This window comes from Eptatretus burgeri, unplaced genomic scaffold (assembly GCF_056783735.1).
Source record: "Eptatretus burgeri isolate ZD-2024b unplaced genomic scaffold, Ebu_testis_v1 Ebu_testis_scaffold_497, whole genome shotgun sequence".
Taxonomy (NCBI): domain Eukaryota; kingdom Metazoa; phylum Chordata; class Myxini; order Myxiniformes; family Myxinidae; genus Eptatretus; species Eptatretus burgeri.
The window spans coordinates 6253-26513 of NW_028222446.1; the positions used below are offsets into that span (position 1 = coordinate 6253).

Sequence of the window (20261 nt, forward strand, 5' to 3'; positions counted from 1 at the left end):
GAAGAATATCATCCACTTGGTATCGAGAATGAGTTTTGTGGGGCCACGATTAGTAAACAACAAATAAAAGAATTTAATAAGGGTAAATGTAATAATGGTTTTGCCCTTGTTTATATCATGAAAACAGAAAAAACAGGATTATATATAATAAGTAAGGAAATACAAAATGATTTAACTATGGGAAGATGGGGAGGTGTTTCGTGCCATAATATTATTCTAACATATATTTCTAATACATAAATGCTGGAAAGAATGCTTCAAGAAAATTATCATTTCTGTGTCCAAGCATACCTTCAAGAAAAGGGTATTCGGTATTTTAATAAATATGTTCTTCAACATAAGAATGAGGTGTTTTCAATAAAAGATTGGCATTATGCTGATGTTGATACACCGACAACTTTAGATTTAATGAGAATGTTAAATAATGAAAAAATTATAAAGTTCAGAAAAGGTAAGGCTCTTTTAGAAATTCAAAAGAAATTTTATTGGTTTCCTGTTGTAAAAAAAATTATTTTGAATACAGGAATAACAAGAAATCCTGTTGAATATATGTATGATATTCTATGGGGTGTAAGCGATTCAAGGATAATAAGGGATGAGGAAGGAGTTGAAGAAGAGAGGGAAGAGGAGGAAAAGGAGAAGAGAGAGAAGGAGGAGAGGGAGAAGAAAGAGAAGGAGGAAAAGGAGAAGAGAGAGAAGGAGGAGAGGGAGAAGAAAGAGAAGGAGGAGAGAGAGAAGGAGAGGGAGAAGGAGAGGGAGGAAAGAGCGAGACAAAATAAATATCAAAATATGGAAACCAGTGAGATTAAAAAAAGATTGGTGGTATTACAGAAAATAACTCAACCCACCGAGGAGGAAAACAAAGAATTGACAAGTCTATTTGCAATACTTTCGGCAAGAATATTGACATCGACAAGATATTCATTTTAATTCAAGTTTTTCATTTTTATTTTTTTTCTTAAATAAATGGAGGAGAGAGTGAAGGCATTAGTAGGGTGGATTTACTGGTTCTGGCTCACTTTTCCCCATGTAAATGAATGGGGGATTTTCAGCGATTCCCTTTTTTTTTCCCTAAAAATAAACCCCCTTTTTATCCGTTTTTCCCTGCTGTGCAGGGGTTTGGCTTTTTGTGAGGCAATGTTTTATGGTCGGATGCCCTTCCTGGACGCCTCTTACAACACAGGGATATGGTACACCTATTCTAACCGGGGCATACACCGGGACCAGTATACTGGTACTCATTTCGCCGACCTCGGAAGGATGACAGGCTGAGTCAACCCCCTGGTGTTAATTCAGCAGCTGAGCGGGATTCGAACTCGGGACACTGGGATCCCAAGCCGCCACCCTAACCACTAAGCCAACACCAGGCTTTGTATATATATAACCAGGCTATCCCAAGGTATATTTATTTGTCTCCCCTTTAACCTGGAGGTTGATCAGCTCACTCATTGAACCTATAAAGATTTGTTCATTCTCAAATTCCTTCAATAGTTTAATTTTCTTTGCACAATAATCCCCATCTAAAATATTGACAAACAAAACATTTGAATCTTTATATTTTTTAAGATACCCCTTTTGTGCCATTACGAAATGATAAACTTCTCTTAATGATCTCATCTGACCACCGCCCGAGTTGCAAATCATTTTTGTGTATAAACCACGCCATAAAAAAAGTTTTGTTTCAAATGTTTTCAGTTCATGCCGTGAAAATGAGGAAGTGTTTTTTGACACGGTCGTGCTGTGTGGTTTTAGACAGTCATGCTGTGAAAAAATAGGAACTATTCTGTGAGACAAGGTCTCGTGTTTATATTTTATCTCAGAACACGAACTGAAAACATTTGAATCAAAACCATTTTAAGTATGTTTTGTAAATGATTCATACAACCGCCTAGTTATTTTCCAAGCTGTCATTTCCTGTGGCCGCACCCAATGTTTAGGGAATTTCCTCATTGTAGCCTTATAAGAAACCAGACAAAGTTTCTGCCAGACAGGATTTTCATTTTTACAACTGAGACATGGATGATCTCTCTTCCGATGAAGGCAAAAGCTTACTACAGAGTTGGTAAGTTTGTTTGGTTTTCTCTTTGAACGATGAAGCAAATGATTATTAATTAAATCATGATAATTCTGATATATATATATATATTTTTTTCCCTGACAGGGCATTGGAAGAAATTGAGTTTACGTATCACGACGTGGTTCATGAAATTAATACTCTTATTGAAGAGATCAATGATTTTAGAAGAGAATTGAAAGACATTTTCAATGAGTGGCACGAAGTCTTATCACGTCCTATCATCTCGAAGGAATTAAACCAATGGTGAGACACGTGTGTGTGTGTCTGTGTGTGTGTGTGTGTGTGTGTGTGTGTGTGTGCGTGTGTGCGTGTGTGCGTGTGTGTGTGTGTGTGTGTGTGTGTGTGTGTGTGTGTGTGTGTGTGTGTGTGTGTGTGTGTGTGTGTGTGTGTGTGTGTGTGTGTGTGTGTGTGTGTGTGTGTGTGTTGCTTTCCCTGTCTGTCTGTCTCTTCATCTATACCCTTGACTTATTTTTTTTTTTTTTTTCAGCACTATCGCACAACATCAGCTGTTGAAGCAATCTTGTACAACACATGATTTTCTGGAGGTAAATATTTCTGAATTATTATTAATATCACTCTCTCTTTAGAATGTCGTCTAATGTTGGTTGCATTATTAGTTTGAACGCGGTTTTGTCAGTACACTGGAATTAATTTTATTGACCTTGAAAGGATGACAGGCTGAGTCGGCCTCCTGGTGTGTTAATTCAGTGGTCAACGAGGCTTACTCATATTACCATGTAATTATTATCCACTTTTTGTTTCAAAACAGAATATGGTGTCTGAGTTTCGAAATCACAAGACATCTGGAGAAGATTGCTGGGAAAGATTATACATTCTCGCAAATGAATATTTAATATTTTCAATATTAATAAATTATATTTGTTTTGTATACAATTACTTGATTCTGAATTACAAGAAGAGGATCAAAACATGAAGGGAGGGTAGGTGCGCCCCCCAATGACCCATCACCCCCTCATCCCATCCCTCCCCTCCGCATGTGTGTGTGTGGGGAAGGGTGGGGGGTGGGATGAGGGAGGTGGTGGGTCAAAGGTGGGGCGCACAGGGGGATGAGGGGGTGGGGCTTGTGTGGGTGGGGCTTGTGTGGGAGGGGTTTATGTGGGCGGGGCTTCGGTGGGGCTTGTGTGGGTGGGGCTTGTGTGGGAGGGGTTTATGTGGGCGGGGCTTTGGTGGGGCTTGTGTGGGCGGGGTGTGTGTGGGCGGGGTTTATGTGGGTGGGGCTTGTGTGGGAGGGGTTTATGTGGGCGGGGCTTGTGTGGGAGGGGTTTATGTGGGTGGGGCTTATGTGGGCGGGGCTTCGGTGGGTCTTGTGTGGTCGGGATGTGTGTGCGGGGTTTATGTGGGTGGAGCTTGTGTGGGAGGGGTTTATGTGGACAGGGTTTATGTGTGTGGGGCTTGTGTGGGAGGGGTTTATGTGGGTGGGGGTTATGTGGGCGGGGTTTATGTGGGCAGGGGCGAATGTGGATGAGGTTTGTGTGGATCAATGGATGGGTGGAGAGATGGGTGGATGGGTGGATGAGTGGAGCTTGTGTGGATGGGTGGATAATTTTTTAATTAAATAAACATGTTGTGTGTGGGGGAACTAATTAACTAATCACTAATTATGTGAATATGTGTGTGTGTGTGTGTGTGTGTGGAGCTTGTGTGGAGCTTGTGTGGGGTTTGTGTAGGAGGGGTTTATGTGGGTGGGGCTTGTGTGGGTGGAGTCAAAAAGGGGCGGAGTCAAAAAATTTCAATTTATTGGAGCTTGTGTGGGGTTTGTGTGTGGTGGGTTTGTGTGGGGCTTGTGTGGGCGGGGTTTGTGTGGGTGGGGCTTGTGTGGGTGGAGTCAAAAAGGGGCGGAGTCAAAAAATTTCAATTTATCTTTGTCTTTTGTAATTCCTGTGAATAAAATGAACCTAAAATCTCTTCCCCTTCCAAATCATATATTTTATAAGTCCAAGGAACTGTATCTATTACATCAACAATTTTAAAAAGTTCTTTCGTCCATCGTTCAGTAAAACCCTTTTCAAAATGAGATTTCCACCTATATATTCTTACGATATCACCAACTTTGAACTTAGGTTTTCTGACATTAATCTCTTTTTCATATTTTAATTTTGTAAATGTTTCTGATGGCTTCATATTCGTTGACGTGTGAATCGTGTCATTATACTTATCCACAATATCCTGAATAAAAGATAACCATTGTTGTGAACCGAGTTGTGTGAATTTTTTATATAGTCTCTCTTTTAAGGTACGATTAAAACGTTCAACAACAACTGCCTTCCCTTCATTAAAGGTACTGTATAATGTAATACTGTTATTTTTTAGAAAATTCATAAATGTCTTGTTATAAAACTCTCTACCCTCATCAGTCCACAATTTTTTAGGTTTTCTCTTACTTTTATTAAATATCTGTTGAAAAGCTAACATAAGAGTATTACCTGTTTTGTTTTTTAAAGGGACAACCCACGCATATCTACTCCTCAAATCAATAACGGTTAAAGCATACTTGTACCCCTTATCATTATTGAGTTCAATCAAATCAGCAGACCAGATATAATCAACTTCCTTGGAATAAACTTTCCTTCTCTGAAACTTTGTGAATATTGGTTTATGTAATTCATCAGCTAATTGCTCTTCAGTCTTAATGGCATCATTAGAGCCTATGAGTTTTTTGAATTTCCAAGTCCAAGTTTCAATTTAGCACTAATCATCTTCTTCACGATGAACCTATCAACTTTTTCTCTCAAGGTTGGATTTTGTATCAGAGACAAATTATACAACATTTCTCTATCGGCTTCATGCTTTTCTTCCAACGTTGTGGTATTCCCATAATCAATATCGTGTCTCATGCACACTTCATCAACTCTATTGATTGGTTTACTCCAGGATTTAGGATTGTCTGCCTCATCTAATCTTTTATCCAAGTTTGTGCCTGGACCACAGAAAGAATACCCTGGAAGATGTAATTCCCCTGGTATTCCAGTAGTTGTAAATTTACTTCCTGATAAAAACTTTTGTATATCTCCTCCGAGTTTGTGTTTGGAGATAAATTGATTTTTTTTGAACCACACACCGAACATATACCTTTTTGGATAACCCTGTTATTTTTACTTTTAATATATGAAATATTTTTAGTATTAGTTTTCTTTTTACATTTGAGACAATAACTCATTTATTTATGAGAAAAATTCCTGCAGAGTGCAAAAACCTTTTTAGTTTCCAACATGCACATTTGAATCTTAATTTTTAAAACATAAAGAATCCTTAGAAATGCCTTCACTCTCTCCTCCATTTATTTAAGAAAAAACTTGAATTAAAATGAATGGCTTGACGATGTCAATAGTCTTGAAGAAAATATTGCAAATAGACTTGTCAATTCTTTGTTTTCCTCCTCGGTGGGTTGAGTTATTTTCTGTAATACCGCCAATCTTTTTGAATCTCACTGGTTTCCTTATTTTGATATTTATTTTGTCTCGCTCTTTCCTCCCTCTCCTCCCTCTCTCTCTTCTCTTTTTCCTCCTTCTCTTTCTTCTCCCTCTCCTCCTTCTCTCTCTTCTCTTTTTCCTCCTTCTCTTTCTTCTCCTTTTCCTCCTTCTCTTTCTTCTCCCTCTCCTCATTCTCCTTTTCCTCCTCTTCCCTCTCTTCTTCAACTCCTTCCTCATCCCTTACTATCCTTGAATCGTTTACACCCCATAGAATATTATACATATATTCATCAGGATTTCTTGTTATTCCTGCATCGAAAATAATTTTTTTTACAACAGGAAACCAATAAAATTTCTTTTGAATTTCTAAAAGAGCCTTACCTTTTCTTAACTTTATAATTTTTTCATTATTTAACATTCTAATTAAATCTAAAGTTGTCGGTTTATCAACATCAGCATAATGCCAATCTTTTATTGAAAATACCTCATTCTTATGTTGTAGAACATATTTATTAAAATACCGAATACCCTTTTCTTGAAGGTATGCTTGGACACAGAAATGATAATTTTCTTGAAGCCTTCTTGCTGTCATTTATGTATTAGAAATATATGTTAGAATAATATTATGGCACGAAACACCTCCCCATCTTCCCATAGTTAAATCATTTTGTATTTCCTTACTTATTATATATAATCCTGTTTTTTCTGTTTTCATGAGATAAACAAGGGCAAAACCATTATTATATTTACCCTTATTAAATTCTTTTATTTGTTGTTTACTAATCGTGGCTCCACAAAACTCATTCTCGATACCAAGTGGATAATATTCTTCCTTACGAGACTGATTTAATTGTTCCAGGTCTTCGAGGTTAATTTTAAATGACCAATTATACCCTAAATCATTCATATCATACCCCCATTGTTCTATTCTCATACAAACGATACGCCCTTCTTTATAAAAATTTATTTTAATTCGAACTGTGAATTCTGTATGACCTGGAGATAATATCAACACTTCTGTATCTTTAGAATACACAGCCGTTTTATTTAAGTATATATATTGTGATAAATCGCTTAATCTCACCAAGTCATTCGCGTCAGTCGGGCTTGGATAATTTTCTAATTTATAAGCATTTTTCATGTTAATATTTTTGTTTATATTATATTTATATCGTTCAGCCTGTGCCTTTGTATAATAATTTGATAAATCAATATCCAGTTCTTGAGATACACCAAAGATAGAACCATCTTTACCAACATAAGTCATTTATATTAGATTAAAAATAATATCATAAAATTTTTTATTTTTGTTGAGTTGAAATAACACATATAGACATAATTGACCACAACACTTGGAATTTAATTCTTGGACTTGAAATGTTTGATAAACACCATTCTGTAAGAATTTTATGACTTCAACAGGTGGTGGAAGACCAAAACTATCAAAATAATATTTGTCTTGACTATTAAAAATACAAACCCAATGAGAACCGTTCCCATCATTATCTTCTAAGTTCATAATAATATTCTTTGTATGTTTCGACACATTTGTTAATTCATCTCTCATACAAATAACCACATTATGAATTTTTAATTTCTTACAATATTTGGCAAGTTGTAAATTTGATGTTGTATTCTTTCCAAATTCTTTCAACCACTCATCAATGCTCATTTATTTATTAGAAAGATATAATCCATTACCTCTTTTCGTTAATTTTACACCTGCTTGTGCTATAGAAGAAAGCATATCTCCAACTAACAATCTCGCTTTATCAGGCAGACCTTCAAGTTTTTCAGCAAAATCTACAATTACACCACTTCCACTAATTTGTTTCTCCAACTCTTTGTTATGTCTTTCCAATTCTTTTTGAGCCTGGAGTTGAGCCTTCCTTTCGTTGGCAGTTTTGACCGCTGTTGAAATACCACCCGTCAATGCTCCAACCGCACTTAAACCAGCAAATAAAGGAATTAGAAATGGGAGAAATCCTCCACTCGTCTCTCTTATTGAATATTTTTTCAACATTGGTTTTGTCATTTTAATTTTAAGTGAGCCAGTGTCATTCAAGATTTTAACCTGTTCTCTTGTGAGCAAAACATCAATTCTTACTGCTCCTTTTCTCTGAATTGTATTAACGTTAATCGTACAAGGCTTTTGATTTTGAACACAAGATGATAGTTTATGAAGATTGATTTGATTAACATATACCCCAGTTGGTACTTTGCCACTCATTTATTTAACAAAAAATTATGTGAGACTAATCATCACACCATTATCTGTATTAATCTGCAATTCTGTTTCTTCCAAAAGCAAACAATATGTATCAACTTCTTCACTCTCTCCTCTTTCAATGTATAGGGAAGTATCCACTCGATTAGACTTTATAGTTTCCTTTTGCGCGCTCAGGTCAAACGCATAGATTGTATACAAACTTTTAAATGCTGTCATATCCAAAATAGGTTCTTTATTTCCATTACTTTCACACACCTTTTGGTAAGACTTGTATGCTTCAGCAAAATCATTTTTTTCCCAATTAATTTCCAATCTATCTCGTGGATAATATGTTCCATCTAGAGAAACGCGAAGTTGTTTCACCTTAGCATTATCACTCAATGCATTATTCTTATCAGTCGCAGTATCACCATCTGGCTTTTTAAAAATGATCCACAGATATCGTGGCTTTCCTTCCAGAACACCCAAATTCCACGTGTAAGTAGTTTGATTGAGTTTAACGTGTTGACATCTTCTTTTGAGGTATGATACACTGAGTGGTTTCTTTGAGTTAAGTCTTCGATTCAACATCTCTTCTGTTTTAAGATTAGGAGTATATTCACTGATATACCAACTCATCTCCTCAATTACAAATTTATTCTGATCACCAAAAGCATTACCAACACCAAAAAGCAATCTATTTTCATTATCATTCCTTTGTAGTTGAAATCTAATTTTAAGACCATACAGAACTTTATCATGATCACAAAATCCAAATATACCTTTAAGAGGAACCGCCACAGTAAAACTATTTTCTGCTTTTGTATCATCATTATACGCTCCTTTCCTTTGAATATATCCAGGGTCTGTGTTTGTTCCCGTTGACATATCAGGAATAAAACCTTCGACAGACCCCTTTCCCATTCTATCACTGAATGTATAGAGTGTAAATTTTATCATTTCAGATACAGCAGAGACATAATCAACCGCTTCAACTTCTTGTGTTCCAATATACAAACGCACACTATCAAACATTTTCCAGAAGAAATCATTTACAAGTGTAGCGTTTGTGTTATTCCCAGCTTTAGTGAATTTAAATTTACACAACAAGAAACTTTCGGAGAGATTCAAATAGGTTTGTTGATTATTTATTTCAAAACTTTTTGTACCATTCGTATTCCAGTCTGTTCCAGTTATTGCATTTACCTTGAAGTAATCTTCTTTTTTAGTGGAGTTTGAGATAATAATAGTATCATCCAAATCATAGATACTATCAATTGCTTCCATACTTGTATTTATTTAGGAAAAAAGATGTTAAAACTTTTGAAACCCTGATCCAAGTATTTGAATTATTTTCTGTCGTTCTTGGGGGACAACTGAGTTTTGCCTTTCTTAATTTCTTTTATTGCTTGTAATTTATGAGATTCCTTCTGAGCATCTTTTATACTCTTTACAGCACCTGCTACATTTCCCACAGCAGAAGCAGTTGAACCAATTAGATCTTTATGTTTAAGAATAGTTGAACCAATACCCATGAGAGTATCAATTATCCCATCTCCTCTAAATTGATGTCCAACACCCCTTTGTCTCTTAGGTTTATAGTATCCTCTACCAAGATACATACCTTCACCCTTGTAGTATGGGGAAAGGAACATCCCATCCCCTGTAATTATTTTATATTTTCCCAACTCGTGTTTCCTCACAATAACCATCGTATTTATTAATTGGAAAACTTCACGTAGGTGAATTCTGATGGATATAACTTCTCCATTAAAAGAAATCACACGATTATCTTGGTCGGTTATCCTAAAATTTACTCTGTGTATGGTTTTTCCTGACACAGGTAGATAAACCAAATTTTTAGGTTCCATATTAAATTTATAACCAATTGGGGTTGAGTATGCACTGAATGAAAATATTGTATTTGTTTTTTTCCATCATTATAAGCACCATCAATCAAATCACAGTGAATTAACACCGAATTTATTCCTGAGGATATTTGAATGACATTATCACTGTAAAACGTCCCATTAGTTTCAATCTTTTTTGAGGAGAAACCCAATAACTCTCTAAATGAATTATCAATTGTGAAATCAACCTTGTAGTTATTTTTAACTTTAATCGTTGATTTTGAAGTATGTTTTTGAATGTTTATAACAATATTTTTTGGTTCATCACCCTGTTCTTTCATAAGACGAGCAATTTCGGAAGATATTTGAGAAATCTCATATGCTCCGGGTGAGACTGTTATCGTTTTGTATCCACTTCCGGGATTATAACTAAACTTGTCATTTTTATCAGTTATATTAAATAAGGTATTATAAGTTTCCATGGACAATAAAGATGCCTCATATTCTTTTGTTGTGTCAAGTTGTAGTGGGTATGGGAATGAAGATGTGTGGTCGCTTGTTGTGAAATTGAAACTAAGGATTGTGCTTCTCATCTTATTTAATATGAGATAAAATGTCTTTATATTGATATTTATTAATTATTTTCATGTTCATCAACTGGTCTAAAATGGCTGATGCTTCATTAAAACAATTGTTATTTCCAGCCTTCTGACTGCCTAACAACAATAACAGTCTATTAACTAATTGCGATGGGTCATTTGGAAGAAAACTAACACCTGAACCAAGGATACTTAAAGCCTGAATAATGTGTTTCTCCTTCTCATTCTTCCTACTTTTACCAGAAAGAATAACCTTATAATTTAGAGTGTTCAGCAAATCAATATATACTCTATCATTATTATTTTCCATATCCAATGGTTTATCAATATACTTTGATTCATCCTTCACAGTTGAACCTTGTCTTCCATCTTTTGTGAGAAGAAACATTAATCTCGGAGTTAGTTTAACAGGGGGTTGAGCAGAACTTAAGAACCTTAATTCATCATTAAATATCAATACCTTTTCTTGAACAAGATGAAATATTGCTGGTTGTTCTGTTGGAATGAGTCCTGCTTTGGTTTTTGAATCCGCTGAATATTCATTGTTTTGAACAGCATTCACAATATAATCAGGGGTTGATTAATCTCTTCCAGTTGTTGAAATAAACCTTCATCATGTTCTAATTCTCCAATATGCTCTAATTCTTCCTCCGTCATTTGACTGAAATCTTTCAACATTTGGAGCTTTCTGGGAGTATATTCTACTGTGGGAACTGTGGAAACATCTTTCATTTTTTCTTGGGAAGTTTTTAAAAGTGGTTTAAAAAATTTCTCTTGTTTTCTTTCAAATGCTTCTTCGCCCGTTAGTTTCTGTCTGCGTTTCTTCTTTATGTCTTCCTGTTGTTTTACAACTTTTGAAACCAACTCTTGATGTTCCTTAAATCTTCTTGCTCTTTCTTTTACATCCATTTATTTATTGTAAAATATCATTTAATGAATTGTAAAGATCAACAGGGAAATTTTCCTTTTCTTCATCATTCAAGTAGATGTGTTCAAATAAATCCTTTTCTTTAAATATTTCATCAAATTCTTTATTAACATTAATGCGAGTTGTAATTTCTTCTTCACTAATACTTGCATCTCTGCTTTTCATACGTTTGCGTTGAGTTTCTTCATCAACATCAAAACCGAATGATAAAATCTTCACTCCACTCAGATGTTTAATAATTTGTCTCGTTCCTTCTGGATTAGTTTCTAATATCCCAACACCACCAGATTTTAGTTTCCTTAACTCACTCTTACAATGTGAATATTTTGTTGTACCAAGAGAAACCTCCTCAAACATTTGACCTTCATTCCTCAATCGCATATGTTCCTCCACTGAAATATAGTGATAATCTTCACCTTTTACTTCTCCAGGTCTTATTGCTCTAGTTGTTGTTGATACAATGCGTATCACGGGGTGTTTTTTAAGTAAATTTACAATATTCTCATTTGTACTACACAAGAACCTTGATTTATGAAAGTTTTTTCCAGAAGCAGATTTACCCACAAGATTTATAATAATAGTTGTCATTTATATATGTAATTGTTTATAAAACAAAAAATATATCCCTTAATATCTCATCTTGTTTCACAACAATATATTTATATTTTTCAGTCGTGTGCTTCATATAATCCTCAAATTTCTTTTTACTACATAATGTAGAACAATTATCTCTCCAAAAATTATTGATATCTATTGAATTTAACTTGAATAAAATAAAAGTATTAGCATTGTTTCTGATGGAACGACGAGGAAGTTGAAAGTACGATTGACTAAGATAAATACAATTACAAGAAGAATGTCTCCCTCTTGTGTAGTAGCTGTCCATTACCGTTTGGTTTCTCTCATTAACACAATCATCAAAGATAACGAGGTTCTTTTTTGATTTATCCAAATCTTGGGGAGACGGTATATCATCCGTATTATCACTAAGAATACAAGTTATAGGATTTGATTTCTTTTTACATCTCTGTGTATCACAAAATAGTTGAATTATATCTTCAATGTTATAATCATTTAGGTTTTTTTGACGTTTAAATAAACCGATTATATCTTCTTTTGAAGACCAGCATTAAAACCTTGTGAGAGTAGTTGATACTCTGGTTGAAAACTCGACTTTGTGAAAATTATTAAATTGTCATAATCTAAAAAGTTGGGAGTGAGGAGCATTTTTAAAAGTAAGCAGGTTTTTCCACATCCACTTGAACCAACTATGAGACATCTTAATGAATTTGGGAGATTTTTATGGTTGTTAAATTTTATCTTATTTTCCCAAATAGGTAAAAAATCATTCATTTATATATTTGAAAAACAGGTTATTTAATTTATTATTGGCTTTTTTAGAAACTCTATATTTTATCCTAAGTTCAGGTTTAATTTCAAGATAATCCATTATTTTATTTATACAATATCTTGTGTTGATATTTCCCTGAAAATTACATCCATGAATAATATACAACAACAATCCTTTGAACATTTCTCTTATACGTTCAGTTTCTTCCCTTGTAAGGAAAGGTGTGTTATCATCCTCATACTTTACATTCATTTCTCTAATCAATCTTGTAAAGTAATTCATTTTTGGTGTAAATCTAAAAGAATTATTTTCCTTTTTATATTTTTTATTATCATTAATTAGAAGATAATCACAGAATATACATTGTTTATAGGCTTTTGACTCTGTGTTTAATCCCCGTCTTTCACACGCAGGACAATTCTCAAATTTGTCATATGGAGAATCAGGAAAGTCTAGCATATTTATAAAGTAAAACTTTACTTAAACTGAAATTCATCTATACTTTCAGTTGTATATTACCATCGATATCGATATACTTTTTTCATTATCAGATTCAACGACAACATTTTTTATATTAAAGGTAATTTTAAAATTATCGTTAACTACTATTGAACGAAATGTCATTTCACCTGATATATTAACATCCTTTATTTCATCAGGATTTACATCTTTAGGGTTGTTGAAAAAAATACAAATTTCTCCTTGCATATTACAGATGGTCTTATCTTTTCTTTCTAAAGCTTCATCCATAAGGTTTTTGTTCTTTGATACTTTTTCTTGTTTCATTGCTTTTTCTAGTTTTGAATATATTACTAGAAGGAGAGGAGAAACTTTTGTTAGAGATACTTTAATTGATGTTCTACCAGGTATACTAAAAGCCCTTCCACTGAAGGAAATTGAAGAACTCATATTATTTACCATAATAGTTTTTATCCAATAGTTGTTATATTTATCTTTGTTCAATTTTACATCCTTGACATATTTCTCAGTATCTTTAACAGATGAAGAGATTGATTGAAACTTGTCTTTTGTGTCTTGAAACATTGTATTTATTAAGTGAAAAAGTTGGAGGATAAAATGGTTTTAAGCACAGATTCACCTGTAAAACAAACGAAATTTTCATCAAGAAAATTTTAGTTTAAGCAAAGTTTTATTCTATAAATATGGTGAATACAACGTACTGCGATGTTTGTAATCACGAATATAAACATTATAGAAAACACCTCCGAACCAACAAACACACATTTAATCTGTTTCATAAAATATCTCCTCTTGAGTTGGAAAGAAAACATTGTGATATCTGTTCAAAGGATGTTTTGAAGAGTAGTTATAATAAACATCTTCAATCACAAAAACACAAGAAAAATGAGTTTAAAGTAAAGGGAGACTATTATATTGAAAACACTGATGGGGCATTTAAAGGGCATATAAAAATAAGGATTTTTCAATTTGGAGAACCCGGTCCATCATCAATAGCTGAATCAATTGAAATAGTGAAACCTGATGTTGAAAATTTTATTAAAAAGACATTAAAAGAAATGAAAACTTTAAAGTTTTATATGGGAGTGAAAATGAATATGAAAAGACAAGATGAAGAACAAACTCCTTATATGAGAACAGATCTTCATTTTATAACATCATTTCAAGATTTTTTGAATAGTGGGGTTTATGAAGAACTATCAAGACAAGAGGAGGATGTTGATAATACAGTGGTAGGAAGTGGATTCAATATTAAAAAAATCATCTTTTTAGATATACACATTCTAAAATCAAACCCTCTTAAAGCTTCTTCTTATATTGAATTACCAAAAGAAATAAAACTAAAGAAGGCAGTTGTTAATATTAAGAACAATGATAATAAATGTTTTCTCTGGTCTGTTCTTGCTCACTTACATCCACCAAAATGTAATTCAGAAAGAATAAAACAATATATGAAATATGAGAATACCTTGGACATTAAAGATTTTAAATTCCCAATGCCACTAACAGATATTCCTAAATTTGAGAAAAAGAATAATCTTTCTATTAATGTATATGGATTAACGGATACAAACAAAGTTCAAATATTAAAAATTTCAAACAACTATAAAAATGAAGAAACACACATTGATCTTTTATATTTTAGTGTTGGAAAGAATTCACATTACACATACATCAATAATTTATCAAGATTAATCTCTTCTCAGGTATTCAGAACAGCAAACAAAATATATCCTTGTAAGCGATGTCTTAATTCATTTCATACAAAAGAACGATTAGAACAACATTCAAAATATTGTAGTAATCATAAATCAGCTGTAATTACAATGCCTAAACCTGGTGAAAAGATTTCTTTTGAAGATTATAATAAATCTATCATGCACCCATTTGTGATATACGCTGATTTTGAGTGTATCCTTAAAAAGATAAATACTGCTTCTCCTAATCCAAAAGAACCATATACAAATAAATATCAAAAACATATTCCTTGTGGTTTCTGTTATTATATCAAATCATCTGTTGGAGAAAAGTATAACAAACTTGAACATTATCGTGGAAAAAATGCTTCACAAGAGTTTGTAAAACGATTAGAAAAGGATTGTATAAGACTCACTAAATTAATGAAAGAAACAAATGAACCGATGAAATTAACCAAAGAAGAAAAATTAGAATTTAGAATGAACAATATCTGTCATATTTGTGAGGGGAAATTAAGGAGTCTAAAGTTAGAGACCATTGTCATCTTACTGGTAAATATAGAGGTCCCGCTCATTCCTGTTGTAATCTTAATTATAAATTACCTTCTTTTATTCCAGTCTTTCTTCACAACAGCGCCAACTATGATACACATCTATTTATAAATGAACTTTCAAAAACACCAGGGAATATTTCTGCCATAACAAACACAAGTCAAAAGTATATTTCATTTTCAAAAATGATATTCACAAAACCTTTAACTCGTATTAGGTTTCTAGATTCTTACAAGTTTATGGGAACACCACTAGCCTACCTCGCATCAAATCTAAGCTCCACGGACTCTTTTCCAAATCTTAATTCATTCTTTCCAAAAGAGGAAATTCTCACTAAAGAGGAAATTCAGATTAAAGAGAGAATTCAAAGTAAAGAGGAAACTGTAATTAATGAAGAAATTCTAACTGAAGATGAAATTCTAATCATAAAGAAAATTCGAACAATGAATGAAATTCTAACTAAAGAGGAAATTCTGATTAAAGATGAAATTCTGATTAAAGAAGGAATTCTTACGAGAGAGGAAATTCAAACAAGGAATGAAATTCAAAGTAAAGAGAAAATTCTTACAAGTAAGGGAATTTATCCTTATGATTATATGGATTCATTTATGAGATTTAAAGAAACACAACTTCCATCAAAAGAAAGTTTCTATAATAACCTTTATGAAGAAGAGATAAGTGATAAGGAATATAAACACGCACAAGAAATATGGAAATTATTTAAGATAAAGAACCTTGGAGAATATCACGATTTATATCTAAAAACAGATGTTTTATTGTTAGCTGATGTGTTTGAGGCTTTTAGAACACTCTGTCATAATAAAAATTGTTATGGATTAGACCCTGCCCACTATTTCACAGCTCCTGGTTTAGCTTGGAGTGCAATGTTGAAAATGACAAAACAAGATATAGATTTAATCAGTGATGTGGATATGCTTTTGATGATTGAGAAGTCCAAGAGAGGTGGAATATCACAAGTATGTTCAAAAAGATATGCTAAAGCAAATAATAAATATCTTCCAAATTATGATAGTGAAAAAGATAGTAATTATTTGATGTATTTTGATGCTAATAATTTGTATGGATGGGCAATGTCTCAATCTCTACCTTATGGTAAATTAGAGTGGGTGGAAGAAAAGGATTATGAAAAGGCTTTGATGAATATTGTTATTTCTTCTCAAGAGGAATTGAATGACGAAGAAGAAGGTTATTATTTTGAAGTTGATTTGAGGTACCCGAGTGTTCTTCATAATAAGCATAAAGACCTTCCTTTTGCATGTGAGAAAGAAACCCCAAAGAAAGAATGGTTCAGTGATTATCATAAAAGTTTTAATATTAAAGGCAAATCAACAGAAAAGTTATTAACAACATTCTATGATAAAGAGGGATATGTTTTACATCAGAGAAGCTTAAAACAGTTTTTGAGAGAAGGATTGAGAGTAGCTAAAATTCATAGAGTTTTAAAATTTAAACAAAGTCCTTGGGTGAAAAAGTATATTCAATTCAATACAGATATGAGAGCAAATACAAAAGTAAAATTTGAAGGGGACTTTTATAAATTAATGAATAATGCTGTATTTGGAAAGACTATGGAAAATGTTAGAAACAGGCAAAACATTAGATTCGCAACATCTTGGAAAGAAGCTTCGAGATTGATAAATAAACCAAGTTTTGAGAGAGAAGAGGTTTTTTCAGAGAACTTTTCTGCAATTCATATGAAAAAGGAAAGTATTGTAATGGATAAACCAATTTATATTGGAACAGCAGTTCTTGATTTATCAAAGATATTGATGTATGATTATTTGTATAATGACTTAAAGAAAGAGTATGGTGAAAATGTTTCATTGTTGTATATGGACACTGATAGTTTTATCCTAGATATAAAAACTGATGATGTTTATGAAGATATGAAGAAAAATATTGGAGTATATGATACAAGTAATTTCAGCAAGAAGAGTGAGTTATTTTCCAAAAAGAATGAAAAGGTTATTGGTAAGTTTAAGGATGAGTTGGGTGGAAAAGTAATGAGTGAGTTTATTGGATTGAGAGCAAAGGCATATGCTTATAAGTATGGTGATCAGATTGATAAGAGGTTAAAGGGAATAAAGAAATATGTAATAAAGAAATCAATAACTTTTAGAAATTATTATAATTGTTTGATGAATAAGAAAGAAGAATACAGGAAAATGAATACAATAAGAAGTTATAAACATAACATATATAGTGAAGAAGTAAATAAAAAGGCATTAGGAGCCTTTGATGATAAGAGATTTATTTTAGATAATGGAATAGATTGTGTTCCATATGGATATTGTATGATAGAGTGTATAAAATAGATTGCGTTTTAACGATGGGAAGAAGGGTTAGGGTTTTTAAGGGCTACCGCCGCGTTTTTTCACAATATATAAATGGTTAAACCAAGTATTAATCAAACTAAAGAGTGGAGAAAATCTCAGTCTTGGTATATAAATGGAAAACATAATGAATGTGAAAAATATCAAATAAGTCTTATTGAAAAAATAACTAAAACAAAGGTAAATAAAACAAATAAGCGAATCAATTTAAAAAGTAGTAAGTTAGAGGATGTAAAGAAAAAAATGAATATCCTTGAATGGACTGAAAACTTTGATGGTTATCAATTGAACAATGAAAAAACAATTTACTATAATCTCAAAATGATATGTGGCTCAGGAGGTGGTCAGATGAGATCATTAAGAGAAGTTTATCATTTCGTAATGGCACAAAAGGGGTATCTTAAAAAATATAAAGATTCAAATGTTTTGTTTGTCAATATTTTAGATTGGGATTATTGTGCAAAGAAAATTAAACTATTGAAGGAATTTGAGAATGAACAAATCTTTATAGGTTCAATGAGTGAGCTGATCAACCTCCAGGTTAAAGGGGAGACAAATAAATATACCTTGGGATAGCCTGGTTATATATATACAAAGCCTGGTGTTGGCTTAGTGGTTAGGGTGGCGGCTTGGGATCCCAGTGTCCCGAGTTCGAATCCCGCTCAGCTGCTGAATTAACACCAGGGGGTTGACTCAGCCTGTCATCCTTCCGAGGTCGGCGAAATGAGTACCAGTATACTGGTCCCGGTGTATGCCCCGGTTAGAATAGGTGTACCATATCCCTGTGTTGTAAGAGGCGTCCAGGAAGGGCATCCGACCATAAAACATTGCCTCACAAAAAGCCAAACCCCTGCACAGCAGGGAAAAACGGATAAAAAGGGGGTTTATTTTTAGGGAAAAAAAAAGGGAATCGCTGAAAATCCCCCATTCATTTACATGGGGAAAAGTGAGCCAGAACCAGTAAATCCACCCTACTGGCATTTCTAAGGATTCTTTATGTTTTAAAAATTAAGATTCAAATGTGCATGTTGGAAACTAAAAAGGTTTTTGCACTCTGCAGGAATTTTTCACATAAATAAGTGAGTTATTGTCTCAAATGTAAAAAGAAAACTAATACGAAAAATATTTCATATATTAAAAGTAAAAATAACAGAGTTATACAAAAAGGTATATGTTCGGTGTGTGGTTCAAAAAAAAATCAATTTATCTCCAAACACAAACGAGGAGGAGATATACAAAAGTTTTTATCAGGAAGTAAATTTACAACTACTGGAATACCAGGGGAATTACATCTTCCAGGGTATTCTTTCTGTGGTCCAGGCACAAACTTGGATAAAAATTAGATGAGGCAGACAATCCTAAATCCTGGAGTCAACCCATCAATAGAGTTGATGAAGTGTGCATGAGACACGATATTGATTCTGGGAATACCACAACGTTGGAAGAAAAGCATGAAGCCGATAGAGAAATGTTGTATAATTTGTCTCTGATAAAAAATCCAACCTTGAGAGAAAAAGTTGATCGGTTCATTGTGAAGAAGATGATCAGTTGCAAATTGAAACTTGGACTTGGAAATTCAAAAAACTTATAGGCTCTAATGATGTCATTAAGACTGAAGAGCAATTAGCTGATGAATTACATAAACCAATATTCACAAAGTTTCAGAGAAGGAAAGTTTATTCCAAGGAAGTTGATTATATCTGGTCTGCTGATTTGATTGAACTCAATAATGATAAGGGGTACAAGTATGCTTTAACCGTTATTGATTTGAGGAGTAGATACGCATGGGTTGTACCATTAAAAAACAAAACAGGTAATACTCTTATGTTAGCCTTTCAACAGATATTTAATAAAAGTAAGAGAAAACCTAAAAAATTGTGGACTGATGAGGGTAGAGAGTTTTATAACAAGGCATTTATGAATTTTCTAAAAAATAACAGTATTACATTATACAGTACCTTTAATGAAGGGAAGGCAGTTGTTGTTGAACGTTTTAATCGTACCTTAAAAGAGAGACTATATAAAAAATTCACACAACTCGGTTCACAATGGTCATCTTTTATTCAGGATATTGTAGATAAGTACAATGACAGGATTCACACGTCAACAAATATGAAACCATCAGAAACATTTACAAAATTAAAATATGAAAAAGAGATTAAATGTCAGAAAACCTAAGTTCAAAGTTGGTGATATCGTAAGAATATATAGGTGGAAATCTCATTTTGAAAAAGGTTATATTAAAAGATGGACAAACGAACTTTTTAAAATTGTTGATGTAATAGATACGGTTCCTTGGACTTATAAGATATATGATTTGGAAGGGGAAGAGATTTTAGGTTCATTTTATTCACAGGAATTACAAAAGACAAAGATAAATTGAAATTTTTTGACTCCGCCCCTTTTTGACTCCACCCACACAAACCCCACCCCACACAAACCCCACACAAACCCCACCACACACAAACCCCCCACAAGCTCCACACACACAAACCCCACACAAGCTCCACCCATATTCATCATAATCACATAATTAGTGATTAGTTAATTACTTCCCCACACACAACATGTTTATTTAATTGAAAAATTATCCACCCATCCACCCATCTCTCCACCCATCCATTTATCCACACAAACCTCATCCACATTCACCCCACCCACACAAGCCCCGCCCACATAAACCCCTCCCACACAAGCTCCACTAACATAAACCCTGCCCACACAAGCTCCACC

At 33.3% G+C, this 20261-nt stretch overlaps 1 long non-coding RNA gene across 1 annotated transcript; it reads left to right on the forward strand.

Moving 5' to 3' along the window:
• The first annotated feature begins 1001 nt into the window (after positions 1–1001).
• LOC147007171 (uncharacterized) lies at positions 1002–3011 on the forward strand. Its single transcript, XR_015054355.1, has 3 exons — positions 1002–2320; positions 2565–2622; positions 2847–3011. It is a non-coding gene; the product is annotated as an uncharacterized LOC147007171 (long non-coding RNA).
• The last annotated feature ends 17250 nt before the right edge of the window (positions 3012–20261 follow it).